The 17,266-nt window shown below is 41.9% G+C and overlaps 2 long non-coding RNA genes and 1 other non-coding gene across 3 annotated transcripts; 2 read left to right on the top strand and 1 right to left on the bottom strand.

Annotated features, from left to right (window-relative positions):
• The first annotated feature begins 296 nt into the window (after nucleotides 1–296).
• Nucleotides 297–2,625, top strand: LOC132658583 (uncharacterized). Its single transcript, XR_009598413.1, has 2 exons — nucleotides 297–432; nucleotides 1,506–2,625. It is a non-coding gene; the product is annotated as an uncharacterized LOC132658583 (long non-coding RNA).
• A 1,484-nt stretch (nucleotides 2,626–4,109) lies between these two features.
• Nucleotides 4,110–4,182, bottom strand: TRNAE-CUC (transfer RNA glutamic acid (anticodon CUC)). Its single transcript has one exon. It is a non-coding gene; the product is annotated as a tRNA-Glu (tRNA).
• An 8,792-nt stretch (nucleotides 4,183–12,974) lies between these two features.
• LOC132658582 (uncharacterized) lies at nucleotides 12,975–16,394 on the top strand. Its single transcript, XR_009598412.1, has 3 exons — nucleotides 12,975–13,963; nucleotides 15,002–15,122; nucleotides 15,766–16,394. It is a non-coding gene; the product is annotated as an uncharacterized LOC132658582 (long non-coding RNA).
• Nucleotides 16,395–17,266: the final 872 nt, after the last annotated feature.

The following is a 17,266-nucleotide window of genomic DNA, read 5'->3' as shown; positions in this document are numbered from 1 at the left end:
TTTGTCAAAACTATCACCTGAACTAACTGGGAAGGAAGTTGACTTAGCTAATGAATTTTTGGCTTTGGGGTAAAGAAATGCTGTGACTAGGTTTCTCTCGGTTGCATCTGACATATTCATGAAGCTAACTAAATTCTTGAGAAAGTTGTAGCATCAAAAGAACCATTCATCTGAACTAATAAGGAAGTATTTCAGTATTTGAAATAATCCTGGGACGCTTCAACATTCTAAGGCAAGAAGGAAGCTGAGAAAGCTACTCAGCTTCCACAGAGAACTTGTGGTTCAAAGTCTACTTCAGATAAGGCCGCTGGGTATAATGGTGTACACAGAGCTTCTTCAAGGGCAAGTTCAAGAGCCGCAGGGAACAAGGACGAGGGAGACCCTCCCAGAGACAGAAACAATACCCAGTCAAAGAATTTTCCCCAAACCCAGGTAGGCGGCCTTCCATCTTTCTCTTGTTTGAGTGGGAGTGTATACTATGGTTAACCCTTCCTGTTATGCCGTTGTGTGTTTGTGAGTATTGGGTTAGGAGGAAGTCCAGAGATCAAGGAATTTCCCCCTACCCCAGTTAGGGAAATTTGCCAGGAGGATTTTAGAAATGGCTTATTAAAATGCTATTTAATTATGAAATGAAATTTAAAAATCATCTTCTTTTGGGAAAACATGAGCAACTTTAGGGCAAATATTCCTCCAGTCTCGTGGCCCAGTGCTGACAAGAGGTTCACATTTCTCAGCATTACCTTCACTGACATGAACACACGTTGACCTGGATCCGGGTCTGAGATGCTGCCAACCAAGGTCACCGTGCCTTACAGAGAAACAAACTCTCAATCTGACTGTGTCCCAACCACAGCTTCTTCTACGCATTTTGATCCAACTTCCTCTTCCTTTACGTTCTTTCCAGCTGCAGCTGAATTTCTCAACACACACACACACAGATACGCATACACTCACACCCTTATCTCAATCCCTTGACGACTCCCCAGACCAAAACACACACACACACACAGACACACACACACACATCCCTAACTCAATCCCTTGACAACTCCCCAGACCAAAACATACACACACACACACACTCACACACACACACACACTCACATACACAAACACAAACACACCCCTATCTCAATCCATTGAGAATTCCCCAGACCAAAATGTTCCCTTTCAGCTAGAGTTCAGCTCTGTGGTAAACCTCAGCTCTGCTGACAGCCTAAATTTAGATGAATTTCATTCTTGTTAAAGAGTTGAGAATTCCTGTTCACAGAGAGAACCCATCTTTATTTCATAGGAAGTCCCCTCTGAATCATGGGCAGAAGCTCCAGGCTCTTCAAGGCTGCCCTCTATATGGACAGGCTGGGAGAAAATGTCCAATCAGAGCAGACTTGGCCAATAGTGAGCAGAGCTTATTATTTATACTCTAAGCTCTTTGCCTTAGACATTTTTGCTACAAGCATTTTCCCTGCAAACATTTAAAAAAAATTTTTTTTTTTGCAACCTAGGGCTACTCATTGGAAAAGACCCTGGTGGTGGGAAAGATTAAGGGCAGGAGGACGAGGGGGCGACGGAGGCTGAGATGATTGGATGGCATCACCGACTTAATGGACATGAGTTTGAGCAAAGTCCGGGAGATGGTAAAGGACAGAGAAGTTTGGTGTCTACAGTCCACAGGGGTCACAAAGACTTGGACATGGCATTGAAAAACAACAAATTTGTCATCAGGCAATTTTACTGTAAAAGACAAAACAGTGCAAAATGAAAGAGGGACATTAAAAAGGACACCCTGAAACATGAAAACTGAATAACAAACTCCAACTAAAAAAACTTTATCGCAAAATACAAAACATCTGAATAAATTGGACAGGTGTGTAAGTTTGTGACAAAACTGCGCAAATAAGTTATTTTGGGATTGTGCCTAAACCCTCGTCTTTCATAGTGTCCTGTACGTCTTTCATAGCATCATACATTTTTCTGCTTGTTGATTTGTATTCTCATTATACTTTTTTTCCCCTTTTTCCCTAAAATTTCTTTTTTCAAGGGAGGTGTCAGTTTCCAGACGCTGGGATGTGTGTTTGTAACAGCTCCATCCTGCATTGGGAAAGCCAATGTACTGTTTTTGTTCTTGGTGTGTTGCCATATCCGGGTTGATAGATGTTCTATGGGAAATGTGGGTTCAACTCTGCACCTTTAAGGCCCTCAGCCTCTTTTTCCTCCAACATAGTATATTTAAAAATAAGAAACCAGCTGTTGGGGAACTCCTTGGCGGCCCAGTGTCTAGGACTCTGCTTTCACTGCTGAGGGCACTCAAGTTCAACTCCTGGTTGGGGAACAAAGATCCCACAAGCTTCGAGTGGGGGAGAAGAAAAAACATCCCAGCTCTTGGAGCCAATCATTGTCATCTATCAGCTCGATAAATCCATCAGTTAACATCATTAACTGGAAGAAATACTAACACATTTCAGCCAATTGAAACCGAAGTATTAACCAGTTACAGGAAGTCCCCTACATATGAACTGTCAAGTTGTAAACTTGTCAAAGAAGCAGACGTGCCTCTGTATGCCAGCTGTTGTACTATTGTACTTTCCAAGATACTCTACTGTAAGATTAAAAATGTTTTCTTTATTTTTTTGTTTGTTTTTTATGTACATATTATTTGTTTGAAAACTATTATAAACCTATTATAGTACAGTATATATAGCTGATTGTATTAGTTGGGTACCTAGGCTAACTTCGTTGGGCTTACAAACCAATTGGACTTAACGAACATGCTCTCAGGACAGAACTCATCTGTATGTAGGGGACTTGTTGTATTTTATCTTTCAAAGCCAATTAGCTATGTGGCGGCTTCCTGGATGGCTCAGTGGTAAAGAATCTGCCTGCCAATGCAGGTTTGATCTCTGAGTTGGGAAGATTTCCTGGAAGAGGAAATGGGCACCCATTCCAGAATTCTTACCTGGGAAATCCCATGGACAGATTTCCATGGAAAATCTGGCTGGCTACAGCTCATGGGGTCACAAAGAGCTGGACACAACTGAGTGACTGAGTACACACAGCTGTGTGGTGAAAATGTTTGTAGCAAAAATGTTTGTGGCAAAGATGTCGACAGCAAAGATGCTTGAAGGCGAAATTACCTAGAACCGTTTCAAGGATAGATAGAATTCTGACCGCGTCTGGCAGATGTGACACTGGTCGGTGATAAGTTCTCCTTACTAGAAAGGAAGCCTAACTTTCCACTCTGGGCCCAAGCTGCCAACACCTCAGTACTGCTCTTTGGGCCCAAACGTAGACGCTGAGATACAGAGCTCAGGGGCACAAGGGGAGGGAGGGCTGGCCTAGGGAAATAAAGCTATTTTCTGATTGCATAGCTATTTTCTGGATGGCATCACCGACACCATGGACATGGGTTTAGGTGGACTCCGGGAGTTGGTGATGGACAGGGAGGCCTGGCGTGCTGCGGTTCATGGGGTCACAAAGAGTCGGACACAACTTAGCGACTGAACTGAACCAAAAGCTAAAGTAACACACATCTGTTGAACATCTACTTTGTTCTACAAGGTTCTTCTGTGTATTGAGTCTAGCAGGAGGCTCCAAGCTGGTGAAAAACCAGTCCCCACAGCAGAGCTGAAATGAGAATAAAGATCTCATCACTCTAACTCAGTACTAAGGAAATGTCCTTTATCAGCGTGAGTGGGAGCTGTGTTTCCTCTGGAAGGGGTAGAAATTTCACTGTAAGACAACCTGGAAAGAGGCCAGTCCTTGGACGGTAAATGGTGGTGGGGGATGGGGGAGACAGGACTCAGACTGAAGGAGAGCAAAGGTCTCTCTCTGTTCCCTGGCCTCAGGCCCACTGAACCTACGCTCTGAGGCTCAGGCAATGGAATGGTTCATTTTACGTGTCAACTTGGCCAGGCTAAGATGCCCAGGTGTTGGTTGAACACCTGTCTAGATGTGGCTGCGGAGGTATTTTTTAGATGTGGTTAACATTTTTTAAAACGTTCATTTTCTTTTATTTGCTTATTTGCTTGCACCGGCTCCTAGCGGTGGCACTGGGATGTTCGATCTCTGTTGCAGCATGTGAGGTCTTAGTTGTGGCATGTGGGATCTAGTTCCCTGACCAGGGATCGAACCTGGGTCCCCTGCCTTGAGAGTGCAGAGTCTTAACCACTGCACCACCAGGGACATCCCCAGCCATGATCAACATTTAAATCAGTGACACTGAATAAAGCAGATCGTTCTTTGTAATGTGATGTTGCTGTTCATTTGCTAAGTCGTGTCCAACTGTGTGACCCCATGGACTGCAGCACACTGGGCTTCCCGGTCTGTCCTTCACCATCTCCTGGAGTTTGCTCAAACTCACGTCCATTGAATCGGTGATGCCCTCTAGCCATCACATCTCTCTGTCGTCCCCTTCTCCTCTTGCCCTCAATCTTTCCCCGCATCAGGGTCTTTTCCAGTGAGTCAGCTCTTCGCATTATAACAGGATGGGCTTCATCCAATCAGTTGAAGGCCTTAAGAGCGAAGCCTGAGGATTCTGAGAAAGAAGGAATTCTCCTCCAGACTGCAATACACAAATCCTCTCTGAGCTTCCGGTCTCCTGCCCTGTGAAACTTCGGCTTGACACTGTGACATCAGCCTGAACTTCCAGCCTGCCATCTTGTCCCACAGATTTTGGACTTGTACAGTTCATGTGAGCCAATTCCTCAAAATAAATCTCTATCTCTGTTTCTGGAGCTATAGATAAACACCCTATTGTTCTGCTTCTCTGAAAATCCTGACTAATGCAAACAATTTCTCCAGAAACCAGCTCCTGAGAGGGCTGGGGCTGGGAGTTGGGCAAGAATGGAGTTGGAAAGGAGGCTGCGGGTGGATTGACCCCTGTGGATTTGGGCTGCCGTCCCTTCCAAAGCTCAGCTGGGAGGGTGTGGATCAGGGTCAGCAGATGATGGCTTGTGAGCCAAATCCCTTGCAGGCCACTGTGTGCAGCCCATGGAGTTAAGATGGGGTTTTTCATGTTTCAAGGGCTGTCAAAACAATCAGTCAAAAAGAATATGTGATAGAGATTGTCCATGGCCCACAGTGCCTGAAACATTTATTATTTGGCCTTTTACAGAAACAAATCTGGAGACCCTGCTATGGATTATTACCCATTAATGTCCAAGATAACTATTTTAAATGCTAATTCCTTTATTTTATTTTGGGGTCTTCACTGCTGCGTGGGCTTTTCCGTAATTGCAGAGAGCAGGAGCTACTCTCATTGAGGCATGAGGGCTTCTCATTGCAGGGACTGCTCTTGTTGCGGAGCAAGGGATCTTGGGCTCTTGGGCTTCAGTACTGTGGCTCCTGGACTCTGGAGCACAGGCTCAATAGTTGTGGAACACGGGCTTAGTTGCTCCAAGGCATGTGGGATCTTCCCGAACCGGGAATCGACACCATGTCTCCTGGATTGGCAGGCGGATTCTTTACCAGGGAAGCCCTAGTGTTCAATATACATAGTTTTGTTGGTTACAGTCTGATCACAGCTGCTCTGTGGGGAACTGAGAGATATATGGGGTCAAAGAAAAACTGTGTCTTCTCCAGGAGTCAGAGAGATGAGAGCTGTGGAGAATACTGTCAGGAAGGGGAGCCAGGGCATGGTCATCTCATAAGACACAGATGTGGTCAGAAGGCCAGAGGGGAAAAAACTGAGAAATTCACCTGAGTCTTGAGAAGCAGTCCTTGGGGAACACACAGAAATGACAGGTGAATAATATGAGGGGAACTGGGTCCCTATATTGGTAAAGCAGGCTCTAGGTAAACTTCATTTGGGGGTGTTTAACGAAATTAATGGACTTCATTGGGGAACTTCTGAACTTTTAAAAAAGTGTTTATTGAATTTGTTACAATGTTGCTTCTGTTTTCTGTTCTGATGTTTTGGCCTGCAGGCATGTGGGTGGGGTCTTAGCTCTATGAGCAGGGATCAAACCTGCACCCCCTATATTGGAAGGCAAAATCTTAACCACTGGACCACCAGGGAAGTCCCTGAATTTACCTTTTTTGTGAATGGAAGATCAGAATTATTCAACATGAAAACCAAGTTGGTAAAGTGAGGGGGTTGATAGGCAAGGACTCGAAGCCAAATTGTTCGGCGGGTCGCGTGTCATCCAGACTCTGCAGAAATATTCAGACATATTTCTGCTCCAGGAATAAGGATCTCTTTCTAATGATGAGATCCTCTTATTCATCACAGAAATACAGCTTAAATGCTAGGATATAACAAGACCACACAAAGTTCTTCTGAAGAAGCCTAAAATTAAGAGTCCTTTCCCCAACTTGAATATAGAAACTTTTAGGGAGAATGATGCTTGTTTATAATATTGTACTATTTATAGAATATCATTTATTATTTTAGTATATGTTCATTTCTTAAACTGCATGTTATAATGTATATATATAGCAACTTATTAATTTGCAAATATTGGATTTCCCACTCTCTGATTTCATGAAACTAATTTGTCCAAATGCTTTCCTGAATCTTTGACACCAGTGGCTTTATTATTACTGAAATCCTCCTCTTAAACACACACACACCCATACCTTTCTATTTCAGAACATTTTAAACTTGTATCACATCAAGAGAACAGTACAATGAAACCTCAAGCACTCTCCAGTCATTAACAGTGCCTGGATAATTTCATTTTCCTTGTGTTCACCCTGTTCATCTCTCCCATATCATCTTTTTCTCTTTTAAAAATTGAGATAAGGACTTCCCTGGTGGTCCAAAGGTTAAGAGTGCGCCTATCAATGCAGCGGACACAGGCTTGATCCCTGGTCCAGGAAGGTTCCACATGCCGTGGGGCAAGCAGGCCCACGTCCCGCAGTTAATGAGCCCATGTACCCTAGAGCCCGGGCTCTGAAACAAGAGAAACCACTGCACTGAACACCGCCTCGCCTGAGCAGCACCCCGCTTGCCACACTTGGGAAGCTCACACTTAGCACCAAAGACCTGCTGCTGCTGCTGCCGTTTCCCTTCAGTCGTGCCCGACTCTTAGCGACCCCATGGACTGCAGCCTCCAGGCTCCTCCATCCATGGGACTTTCCAGGCAAGAGTACTAGAGTGGGGTGCCATTGCCTTCTCTGACCAAAGACCTAGCACAGCCATAAATAAATATCTTAGAAATTGAGGTAAAGATTACATAAGATTAACCATTGTGAAGTGTATACAATTCAGTGGCTTTGAGCATATTCACAAGGTACAACCACGCGCTCTAACTTCAAAATGTTTTCATCAGCCCCAGATAAACTCCTTACTCCCATTAAGCAGTTTCACCATTAACCACTAACCTGCTGTCTCTTTGGGTTTACTTTTCTGAATATTTCATACAATCTGTGATCTTTTGTGTTTTGCTTCTTTATGTCTTTAATAAATAAGGCTTTGGGATAATATAATTATAATGACAGTCTCCATTATGATATAATCGTAATGACTATTACAACATCCTTCAAAATCAACAAGTTTTTAGAATCTCCTAAGACCCAATCTGGGTTCAGTTTTCCCAGTTATCTCAAAAATATCTTTTTATCATTGATTCATTCCAGTGAGACCCCTGAATAGGCCCACACAGTACACTCAGTTGCAATGCTTCTTAGATCTCTCTCTTTCTTATAATATTTCATCTTCATGTAGTTCCATTTATTATAGAAAATAATATATTAAGAATACTACTTCCCCCACTCTTACATTTCATGCAACAATTTTATTCCAACACAGCAATGCTTCTTAAGTCTCTTTTACTCTCTCTCTGTTACAATCCTTAATTTCCACGTAGTTGCACTCTTCATAGGAAAGAATATACTGATCAAGAATACTGCTTCCCTCACTCTCACATTTCATGCAACAGTTTTATTCCAACATGTGTATATCTAGAGCAGTATTTTGAATCATTCAGGAGGGTAGCCGCAGTACAGCCACAGCACATACATATTGAGGATGTCTCGGGGTTTTATTAGAGCACTTTTGGAAACTGTGTATGATGTCATCGTTGGAAATCTTATCACAAGCCAGAAGCAACCATCTGTGACATCTACAAAACTTCCATATTGTTTATTTTTTGCAATATTTTTATCGCTACATACTGTATTGCTTTGTCCTCCTTTGTATTATGGAATATTTTATTTTAAAAAATATTTTAAACATATGCAAAAATAGAACAGCATAGTGAGTTTTCATTTACTCACCACCCAGCTCAACAATCATCAGTTTATGACATCAAACTTCATATGTGTGTCTTTCCATTTCACCCCCTCTCCGGTCTGTAGTGTCTTGAGGCCATTCCCAGACATCATATCATTTCAGCTATAAATATTATGTAAAAAATATAAGGATTCTCTTTAAAAGCACAACTTTAATACCATTATAGCTAAAAAATTATTAATTCATTAATGTTACTAAATGTCCAGTCCATGTCCAATTCATCCAATTACTCCATAATATTTTTTCTAACAGTTGGTTTATCAACATTTTAACAAGGTACATACATAAGTGGTTGATATGTCTTTTTTGGGAGAAGTAAAGACTTTTTAAAATTAATCTTTATTGGAATATAGTTGATTGACAGTGTGTGTTAGTTTCTGCTGTACAGCAATGTGAATCAGTTATGCATATACATATACCCACTCTTTCTTAGATTCTATTCCCATGTAGGTCATTACGGAGTATTGAGTAGAGTTTCCTGTGCTATACAGTAGGTTCTTGTTAAATATCTATTTTATATATACTGTGTATATGTCAATCCCATCATCCTAATTTATTCCTCCCCACCTTTCCCCTTCATAACCTTAAGTCTGTTTTCTACATCTGTGTCTCCATTTCTGTTTTGTAAAAAGGCCCATTTGTACCATTTTTTCTAAGATTCCACATACAAGCAATATCGTATGATATTTGTCTTTCTCTGACTTAGCATGACAATCTCTAGGTCTGTTCATGTCTCTGCAAATAATTAATCATTCCTGAATGTCATCAGATGGCCAGTCTGTGTGTCAGATTTCCCCAGTTAGCCCTTAATCTATGTGCATCTATGCATACATCTTTTACAGTTGGTTTGTTTGAATCATTTGGTTTATTTCAAGGTCCACACATCGCAGTGGTGATGTGTCTTTTAAGTCTCTACTTCGGCCAACTACTGTTTGGCCTCCCTCCATCTATATTTTTTCCCTTGGAATTTGTTGCTTGAAGAGACTGGGCTGTGGACCCTGTAAAGTTCCTACATGGCAGATCGACTGCCTGGGGCACTATTCATATTTAATGTCTCCCTCTGTCCCCTCTAGTTCCAGGAAACCTATGATCGGTGGCTTAGTCTGTTTCAGCTTTAAGTGTTTTGCAAAGACTACTTCCTGGGTCACTGCGACCTTCCATTAGGAGGAATCTCATGCCCCTGTCTTTCTCTCTCTTTGTGATATCGAACGAAATGATCTTTGCCTGGATCCATTATTTCATTAGGAGGTTGAAAAATGGAACATTACGATCTCATCATTTCTTTCTTATTTATTAGTTGAAATTCATGGAGAGGAAGGTTCCCTTGGCAACTACTAGGTTGCCCTGGATACAGTTTGCACAGGAAAGCCAGATTAATTACTTGATTTGTTTTTTGGGTTTTTTTTTTCCTTTAGTTTTCTGGATGAGTTGTTTCCTTAGCATCCCTTAAATGTTAGGGGTTGAATTGTATCCCACTGCCCAAAGGATATGTTCAAGTTTTAACCCCCCAAACCTTGTAATGTGAGCTGTTTTGAAAATAAAGTGAAAATAAAACTCACTCAGTCATGTCCGACTGTTTGCAGTCCATGGAATTCTCCAGGCCAGAATACTGGAGTGGGTAGCCCTTCCCTTCTCTAGGGGATCTTCCCAACCCAGGGATCGAACCCAGGTCTCCAGCACGGCAGGTGGATTATTTACCAGCTGAGCCACAAGGGAAGCCCTTTTTGGAAATAAGGTTGTTGCTAACCCTAGGACAAGCCCTTAATCCAATAGGACTGGGGTCCTCATGGGAAGGGGAGACGATGGCCATGTGGCAATGGAAGCAAAGTGGCCCTCCCACAACCCGAGGGGTACCAAGGAGTGCCAGCAGACACCAGAAGCTGGAAGAGGCCAGGAAGGGTTCCTCCCTACAGGCTTCAGTTGGAGTGCGGACCTGCCAACACTTTCATTTTGGACAACTGGCCTCCAGAACAACGACACCAAACATTCCTCTTGTTTCGAGCCTCCCAGTTTGTGACACTTTGTTACGGCAACTCCAAGAAACTAATAGAGTAACTGATGAAGTTTCCCTTTTCTTAGGTTATTTGTTTATTTTATTTCAGTTTTGGCTGTGCTGGGTCCTCAGTGCCGTGTGGGCTTTCCTCTAGTTGCGGAGGGCGGAGGCTGCTCTCTAGCTGCGGCGCGAGGGCTCTTTGCGGCAGCTTCTCGCGTTGCAGAGCGCGGCCTCTGGGGCTCACGGGCTTCGGCATTTGGGGCACGTGGCTCAGTAGCTGCAGCGCCTGGGCTCTAGAGCGCAGGCTCAGCAGTTGCGGCGCACAGGCTTGCATGCTCCGTGGCACGTGGGATCTTCCTGGATCAGGGACTGAACCTGTGTCTCCTACACTGGCACGCAGATTCTTTACCACTGAGCCGCCAGGGAAGCCTGAAGCTTTATTTTTTAAGTGCCTCTGTGAACTCACAAATTTGACCATATTTTTTGTTTTAATCCATAGCAGTTTATAATTTTTGTTGCATTTCGAATTGTCCAGTCTTTAGTCACTGAGGCCCTCTTCACCTTGACACCTTCTCCCCTTTAGCACAATTGCAGTCATCTTTGCTTTTTTTGCTTATCTTGGATATTTCCAATCCCAGAACTGAAATAAGTCATTTTCTTTCAAAGTTCTCTGGTTTCTTTAGTGGGAAATAGTATTTAGAGACCACATTCTGGGCCTCTTAGGATTGCCCATTGCTACCATAAGTGGTCATTGTTCTGGGCCTTTTCAGTGGACAGAGCTAAGAAATATGAATTTATTTTTCTTTCTTTTTTATCAAAGAATAAAATCTTTACTGATACAGCAGTTGGTCTTATGATTTTCCTAGTACCACACATATTTCAAAAAATATATACAGACCGCTACCATTATTATTGTTGTCAACTTCAGATATGCAGAGGATACCACTCTAAGGGCAGAAAGCAAAGAACTAAAGAGCCTCATGATGAGGGTGAAAGAGGAGAGTGAAAATGCTGGTTTGAAACTCAATATTCAAAAAACGAAGATCACGGCCACTGGTTCCATCACTTCACAGCAAATAGATGGGGGAAAAGTGGAAACAGTGATAGATTTCATTTTCTTGGACTCCAAAATCACTGTGGATGGTGACTGCAGCCACGAAATTAAAAGATGCTTGCTCCTTGGAAGAAAAGCTATGACAAACCTGGAAGTGTATTAAAAAGCAGAGATATCACTTTGCCAACAGAGGTCTGTATAGTCAAAGCTGTGGTTTTTCCAGTAATCATGTACTGATGTGAGAGTTAGACGTAGAGAAGGCTGAGCACTGAAGAACTGATACACTGAAACATGTATAATGTCTCAAATTGTGGTGCTGCAGAAGACTCTTGAGAGCCCCTTGGACAGCAAGAAGATCAAACCAGTCAATCCTAAAGGAAGTCAACCTTGAATATTCATTGGTAGGGTGAATGATGTTGAAGCTGAAGTTCCAATACTTTGGCCACCTGATATGAAGAGCTGACTCATTGGAAAAGACCCTGATGCTGGGAAAGATTGAGGGCAAGAGGAGAAGGGGGCGACAGAAGATGAGATGATTGGATGGCATCATTGACTCAATGGACATGAGTTTGAGCAAACTCCGGGAGACAGTGAAGGACACGGAAGCTTAGCAGGCTGCAGTCCTTGGAGTCAAAAAGAGTCAGATACGACTTAGCGCCTGAATAACAATATTCAATTGCATGGGTATTTGTTGTTGTTTAGTCACTAAGTCATGTCTGACTCTTTGTGACCCCATGGACTATAGCCCACCAGGCTCCTCTGTTCATGGGATTTCCCAGGCAAGAATACTGGAGTGGCTTGCCATTTTCTCCTCTATGGGATCTTTCCGACCCAGGGATCGTGTCTGCGTCTCTTCCTTGGCAGAAGGATTCTTTACCACTGAGCCACATGGGAATCCCTACTACATTTTATTTAACTATTCATCAGTTGATAGATGTTGGGTTGTTTCCACTTTGGAGCTATTATAAATAATGCTCTAAACATTATGTCAAAGTTTTGTGTTGATGTATGTCTTCATTTCTCTTAGTTATATACCTTAGAGAAAAATTGCTGGGTTGTATGCTTGACCTTTTGAAGAACTGCCAGACTATTTTCCAAAATGGCTGTGCCATTTTACATCCCTACCAGCGCTGCATGAAGGTTCAAATTTTTCCACATCCCCATAACGCCTGTTTTTATCTGTGTTTTTGATTAGAACCATTACAGTCAGTATAAAGTGCTATCTCATTGTGGTATGAATTGCATTTCTCTCATGACTAACAATGTTGGGTATCTTTCCACATGCTTATAGCTCATTTCAGTACCTTATTTGGAAAAACATCTGTTCAGATCCTGCCAGGAGCCAGCAGGGGGAACCTCGCCCATGGCAAAGGTCATGAGGAAGGGGTCTGACATACAAAGGCGGGATCAGGCCTCGTGGGGCCCCCCTGGAACTTCTCGAGCATCTACCCCCAAACCAGAATCTGTCTGTCTTATCATTTCATGACTTTCACCGACTCCTCTAACATTAACAGGGGGCTATCCCCGACCAACTTTCTCTGGAAAAGGTTAACTTAGAGCTCCAGTTAATAGTATCCTGCATATAAAAGGAGTGTCTCAGCTCAAACCCCTCTGATGGCTCTCTGACTTGCCTGACAGTTTTCCCCGGACTTTTACAACTATGCATGTGATTGTTTATAGCCCCTCAACTGTGAGAGGCATGGGAAGCCTAAAACATAGAGCCTTTCAAAGAGTTAAAAGCTATTAGAATAGTGTTGGTGTAAGATTTCACTGTTGAGCCAATGCTTGCTGCCAAGTTCCCATATCCCTTATCCACTGTGCACCTGGGAATGCATTAGTTAACATAGTTGGAATGTAAGAAAAACAAGTGTAGCCTTGAAATTAACCACATCAGATCTTTGAGCTAATTGGTTCTTTCTTGTAACTCACTGCACCTTTACTCTGCGAGAAACGTAACTCTGTTTGGCATTTTCTGAGGCTGACATAGATTAGAAATAAAAAGAAAAAAACACTTTGAGGGAAAATAAATTTTCTAGTTGAACAGCCTTTATCAAAAGAGGGTCATAAAATGTTCACAGGCCTCCAAGGCCAGAAGATAATGTACACAACATCATTTGTGGGAAAGGTTTGCAGAAAAAAATCCTGGTTTCGATAAGGGCAAAACTGCTGGAATGTTTGGGCTGACTCTGTATGACCTTGAATCTTTCATTTCCCTCTATGTACAAGTTAAGGTATAAAAGTCCTTTTTGAAAATAAAAAGGGGCCTCGCTGGAAGAAGCTTGGTCACCCCATGTCTCTCTCTCTTTTTCTTTCTTTCTCTCTCTGACTCTCTCTTTCAGGCTAGTTCCCATCTGGAACACAGAGGTCCACCGTGACTACTTATTTGCCTGGGTTTCTAAGACCTGAATGGGAAGGCGCCCTGCGTCTTCACTCCCTTGGGAGACCGGGAGGACACCTGTGGCCTTACGTAGACAGTGCAAGTCTCTTGTCTCGAGACTTTATTGATTTTCTGTGTAAACCAAGGAACATCAGCCTCTTTCTCTCCTCTATTTTCTTATCTGCAACATTCTTTCTTTCTCTCTCTCTCTAAATCATTCTCTTCGCCGACGCCATCATATTTTGGATACCCTGGATCCAAGCCAGGGCAGGACCCCGGCAAGATCCTTTGTCTATTTTTAATCAGGTTATTTGTCTCTTTATTATTGAGTTATAAAAGTTCTTTACATATTTGATGTACAAGTCCCTTATCAGATGTATGATTCACAAATGTTTTATCCTTTTCTGTGAGTTGTCTTTTCACTTTTTTTTTTTTGAGTAGTTTTATTCATTTGTTTGTTTTCTTAGTATATATATTTTACTGAAGTATGTTTCAGGGACACAGCAAGGCAATTCAGTTATACATACACACATATATTATTTTTCAGATTATTTTCCTTTATAGGTTATTACAAGATATTGACTATAGTTCCCTGGTCTTTTCACGTTCTTGATAGTGTTCTTCACAGCACAAACTTTTAAATGTTCATGAAGTTCAGTCTATCTGTTTTCTCTTTGGTGGCTTGTGCTTTTTCAAATATAATTTTGTTTATTTATTTTTGGCTGTGCTGTATGTTTGCTGCACAGGCTTGTCTCTCGTTGCGGCAAGCAGGGGCTACGCGCTCGTTGCGGTGCGCAGGCTCATTGCGGTGGCTTCTGGGGTGGTAGGGCACAGGCTCTAGGCTAAGTGGGCTTCAATAGCGGTAGCACGTGGGCTCGGGAATTGCAGCTCCTGGGCTCTAGGGCACAGGCTCAGTGGCTGTCGCCCCTATGGCATATGGGGTCTTCCCAGATCAAGGACTGGACCATGGAACCGGTGTCTCCTGCGCTGGCTCTTTACCGCTGAGCCACCACGGAAGCCCTGTGCGTTTCGGGTCATATTGAAAAATCCGTTGCCAAATCCAGGAGAGTTACCCCTATGTTTCCTTCCTACGTTTCATAGTGTTAGCTCTTGTGTTTAGGTTTCTGATTCATTTTGTTGGTTTTTGCATGTAGTATGAGGTAGGCATTCAATTTCTTTCTTTTTGCGTGTGGATAGCCAGCTGTCCCAGCATCGTCTGTTGAAAAGCCTGTTCTTCCCCATTGAATAGACTTGGTACTTTTGTCAAAAATCAGTTAACTGTAAGTGTGCTATATGCTTAGTCGCTCAGTTGTGTCCCACTCTTTACGATCCTGTCAACTGTAGCCCGCCAGGCTCCTCTGTCCATGGGATTCTCTCCAGGCAAGAATACTGGAGTAGGTTGCCATGCCCTCCTCCAGAGGATCTTCCCAACCCAGGGATCGAATCCAGGTCTCCCGCCTTGCAGGTAGATTCTTTACCATCTGAGCCACTAGGGAAGCCCGTGAATACCAGAGTGCATAGCCTATCCCTTCTCCAGGCAATCTTCCCAACCCAGAAATCGAAACGGGGTCTCGTGCATTGCAGGTGGATTCTTTACCAGCTGAGCTACCAGGGAAGCCCTTGACTGTAAATATGATGATTTATTTCTGGGCTGTTAATTCTATTCCACTGATCTTTACATTGATCTTTATACCAGTATCAAACTATCTTGATCGGTTTGTAGTAATTCTGAAATCAGGAAGTGTTAGTCCTCCAATGTTTTTTCTTCCTTTTTGGCTATTCTGGGCCCTTTGAATTTCCATATGAACTTTAGAGTCAGCTTGTCAATTTCTGCAAAAAAGCCACCTGGTATTCTGCTAGTAAATCAACTTCTGGAATGTTGTCATCATAGCAATAATAAGTCTCCAACCCATAGACATGGAATGTTTTTCCATTTATTTAGGTAATTTTGAATTTCTTTCAACAATGTTTTATAAAATTTTTAAAAAAACAGTATTTTGTAGCTTTCAGTATATAATTCATTCACCTCCTTGGTTAAATGTATTCCTGGTTATTGTATTCTTTTTGATGCTATTATAAATGGAATTGTTTTTTAATTTCATTTTCAGGTTGTTCACTCCTAGTGTGCGGAAATAAATAATCTTCCCCCCGCCCCCGGGACATACCATGCAGCTTGTGGGACCTTAGCTCCCCAACCAGGGATTGAACCTGCGCCCTTGGCAGTGAAGGTGAAGTCCTAACCACTGGACCAGCAAGAAATTCCCAGAAATATAACTTTTAAAATATTGCTCTTGTATCCTGAACTCATTTACTAGCTCTAATTGCGTGTGTGTGTGTGTGTTTGTGTTATTTAGGGTTTTCTATATATAATGTCATGTAATCCACAAATAGAGATGGTTTTATTTCTTGATTTCCAATCTGGATGCCTTTTTTTTTTTTTTTTCTTGCCAAGTTGCCCTGGGTAGAACCTCCAGCAAAATGTCTACTAGAAGTGATGAGAATAGACACCCTTGGTTGTTTCTGATCTTAAGGAGAAAGCATTCAGTCTTTCACTATTAAGTACATTGTTAACTGTGGGTTATTTGTAGATGCCCTTTAGCAGGTGGGGAACTATCTGCCTAGGTTTTGAGTGGTTTTTCATGGAGGTGTTGAGTTTTGTCAAATGCCTTTCCTGCATTTATGAGATGATCGTGTTTCTGCCCTTTATTCTATTGATACGGTGTATTACATTGATTAATCTTTTATGTTAAAACAACCTTGCCTTTTTGGGATAAGTCCTGCTTGGTTATGGTGTATAATAATTTTCTTATGCTACTAGATTCAGCCTGCTAGCATTTTGTTGAGAATTTTTGTGTCTATATTTATAAGAGATATTGGTATGCAATTTTCTTTTCTTGTGATAATTTTGTCTGATTTTAGTAGCAGGCTGATACTGGCCTTATAGAATGGGTTGGAAAGTGTTTCCTCATTTTCTATTCTTGGAAGAATTTTTGAAGAATTGATATTACTTCTTCTTTAAATGTTTGGTGGAATTCACCAGTGAAGTCATCTGGGATTCAGCTTTTCCTCGTGGGTGGCTTTTGATTACTAATTCAATCTCTTGTCATAAACCTATTCAGAGTTTCAGATTATTCTTGAGTCAGTTTTGGTAGTCTGTGTCCTTCTACGAATGTGTCAATTCTGCTTAAGTTATCCATTTTGTTGACAAATAGTTATGCGCATTATTCCCTGTAAGCACTGCTTTAGTGGCAACCCATAAGCTTAAGTATAGTATGTTTTCATTTTCATTCATCTCAGAGTGTTTTCTAATGTTCCTTGTTATGTCTTTTCTGACCCATTGGTTATTTTCCTTATGTTCTTAATATGTATAGAATCTGCAGTGAGAACATCTCTTTTGTTCTTTATCCACCTAGCTAGAATTATTAATAATTTTATTAATCTTTCTAGTGAGCAACTTTGGGCTTTGTTACTTTACATTTGTTCTCCATTTGATTGATTTTTGCTTTTATTTTTATTATTTGCTTCCTTTTGTTTACTTTGGATTAATCTTTGTAATCTTTTTCTAGCTTCTAAAGATAAAAATCTGGGTCACCGATTTGAAACCTTTCT

The sequence above is a fragment of the Ovis aries genome, chromosome 24 (genome assembly GCF_016772045.2).
Source record: "Ovis aries strain OAR_USU_Benz2616 breed Rambouillet chromosome 24, ARS-UI_Ramb_v3.0, whole genome shotgun sequence".
In the NCBI taxonomy this organism is placed as follows: domain Eukaryota; kingdom Metazoa; phylum Chordata; class Mammalia; order Artiodactyla; family Bovidae; genus Ovis; species Ovis aries.
The sequence above is the reverse complement of the archived record's forward strand: the minus strand, read 5'-3'. Positions and strand labels throughout refer to the sequence as shown.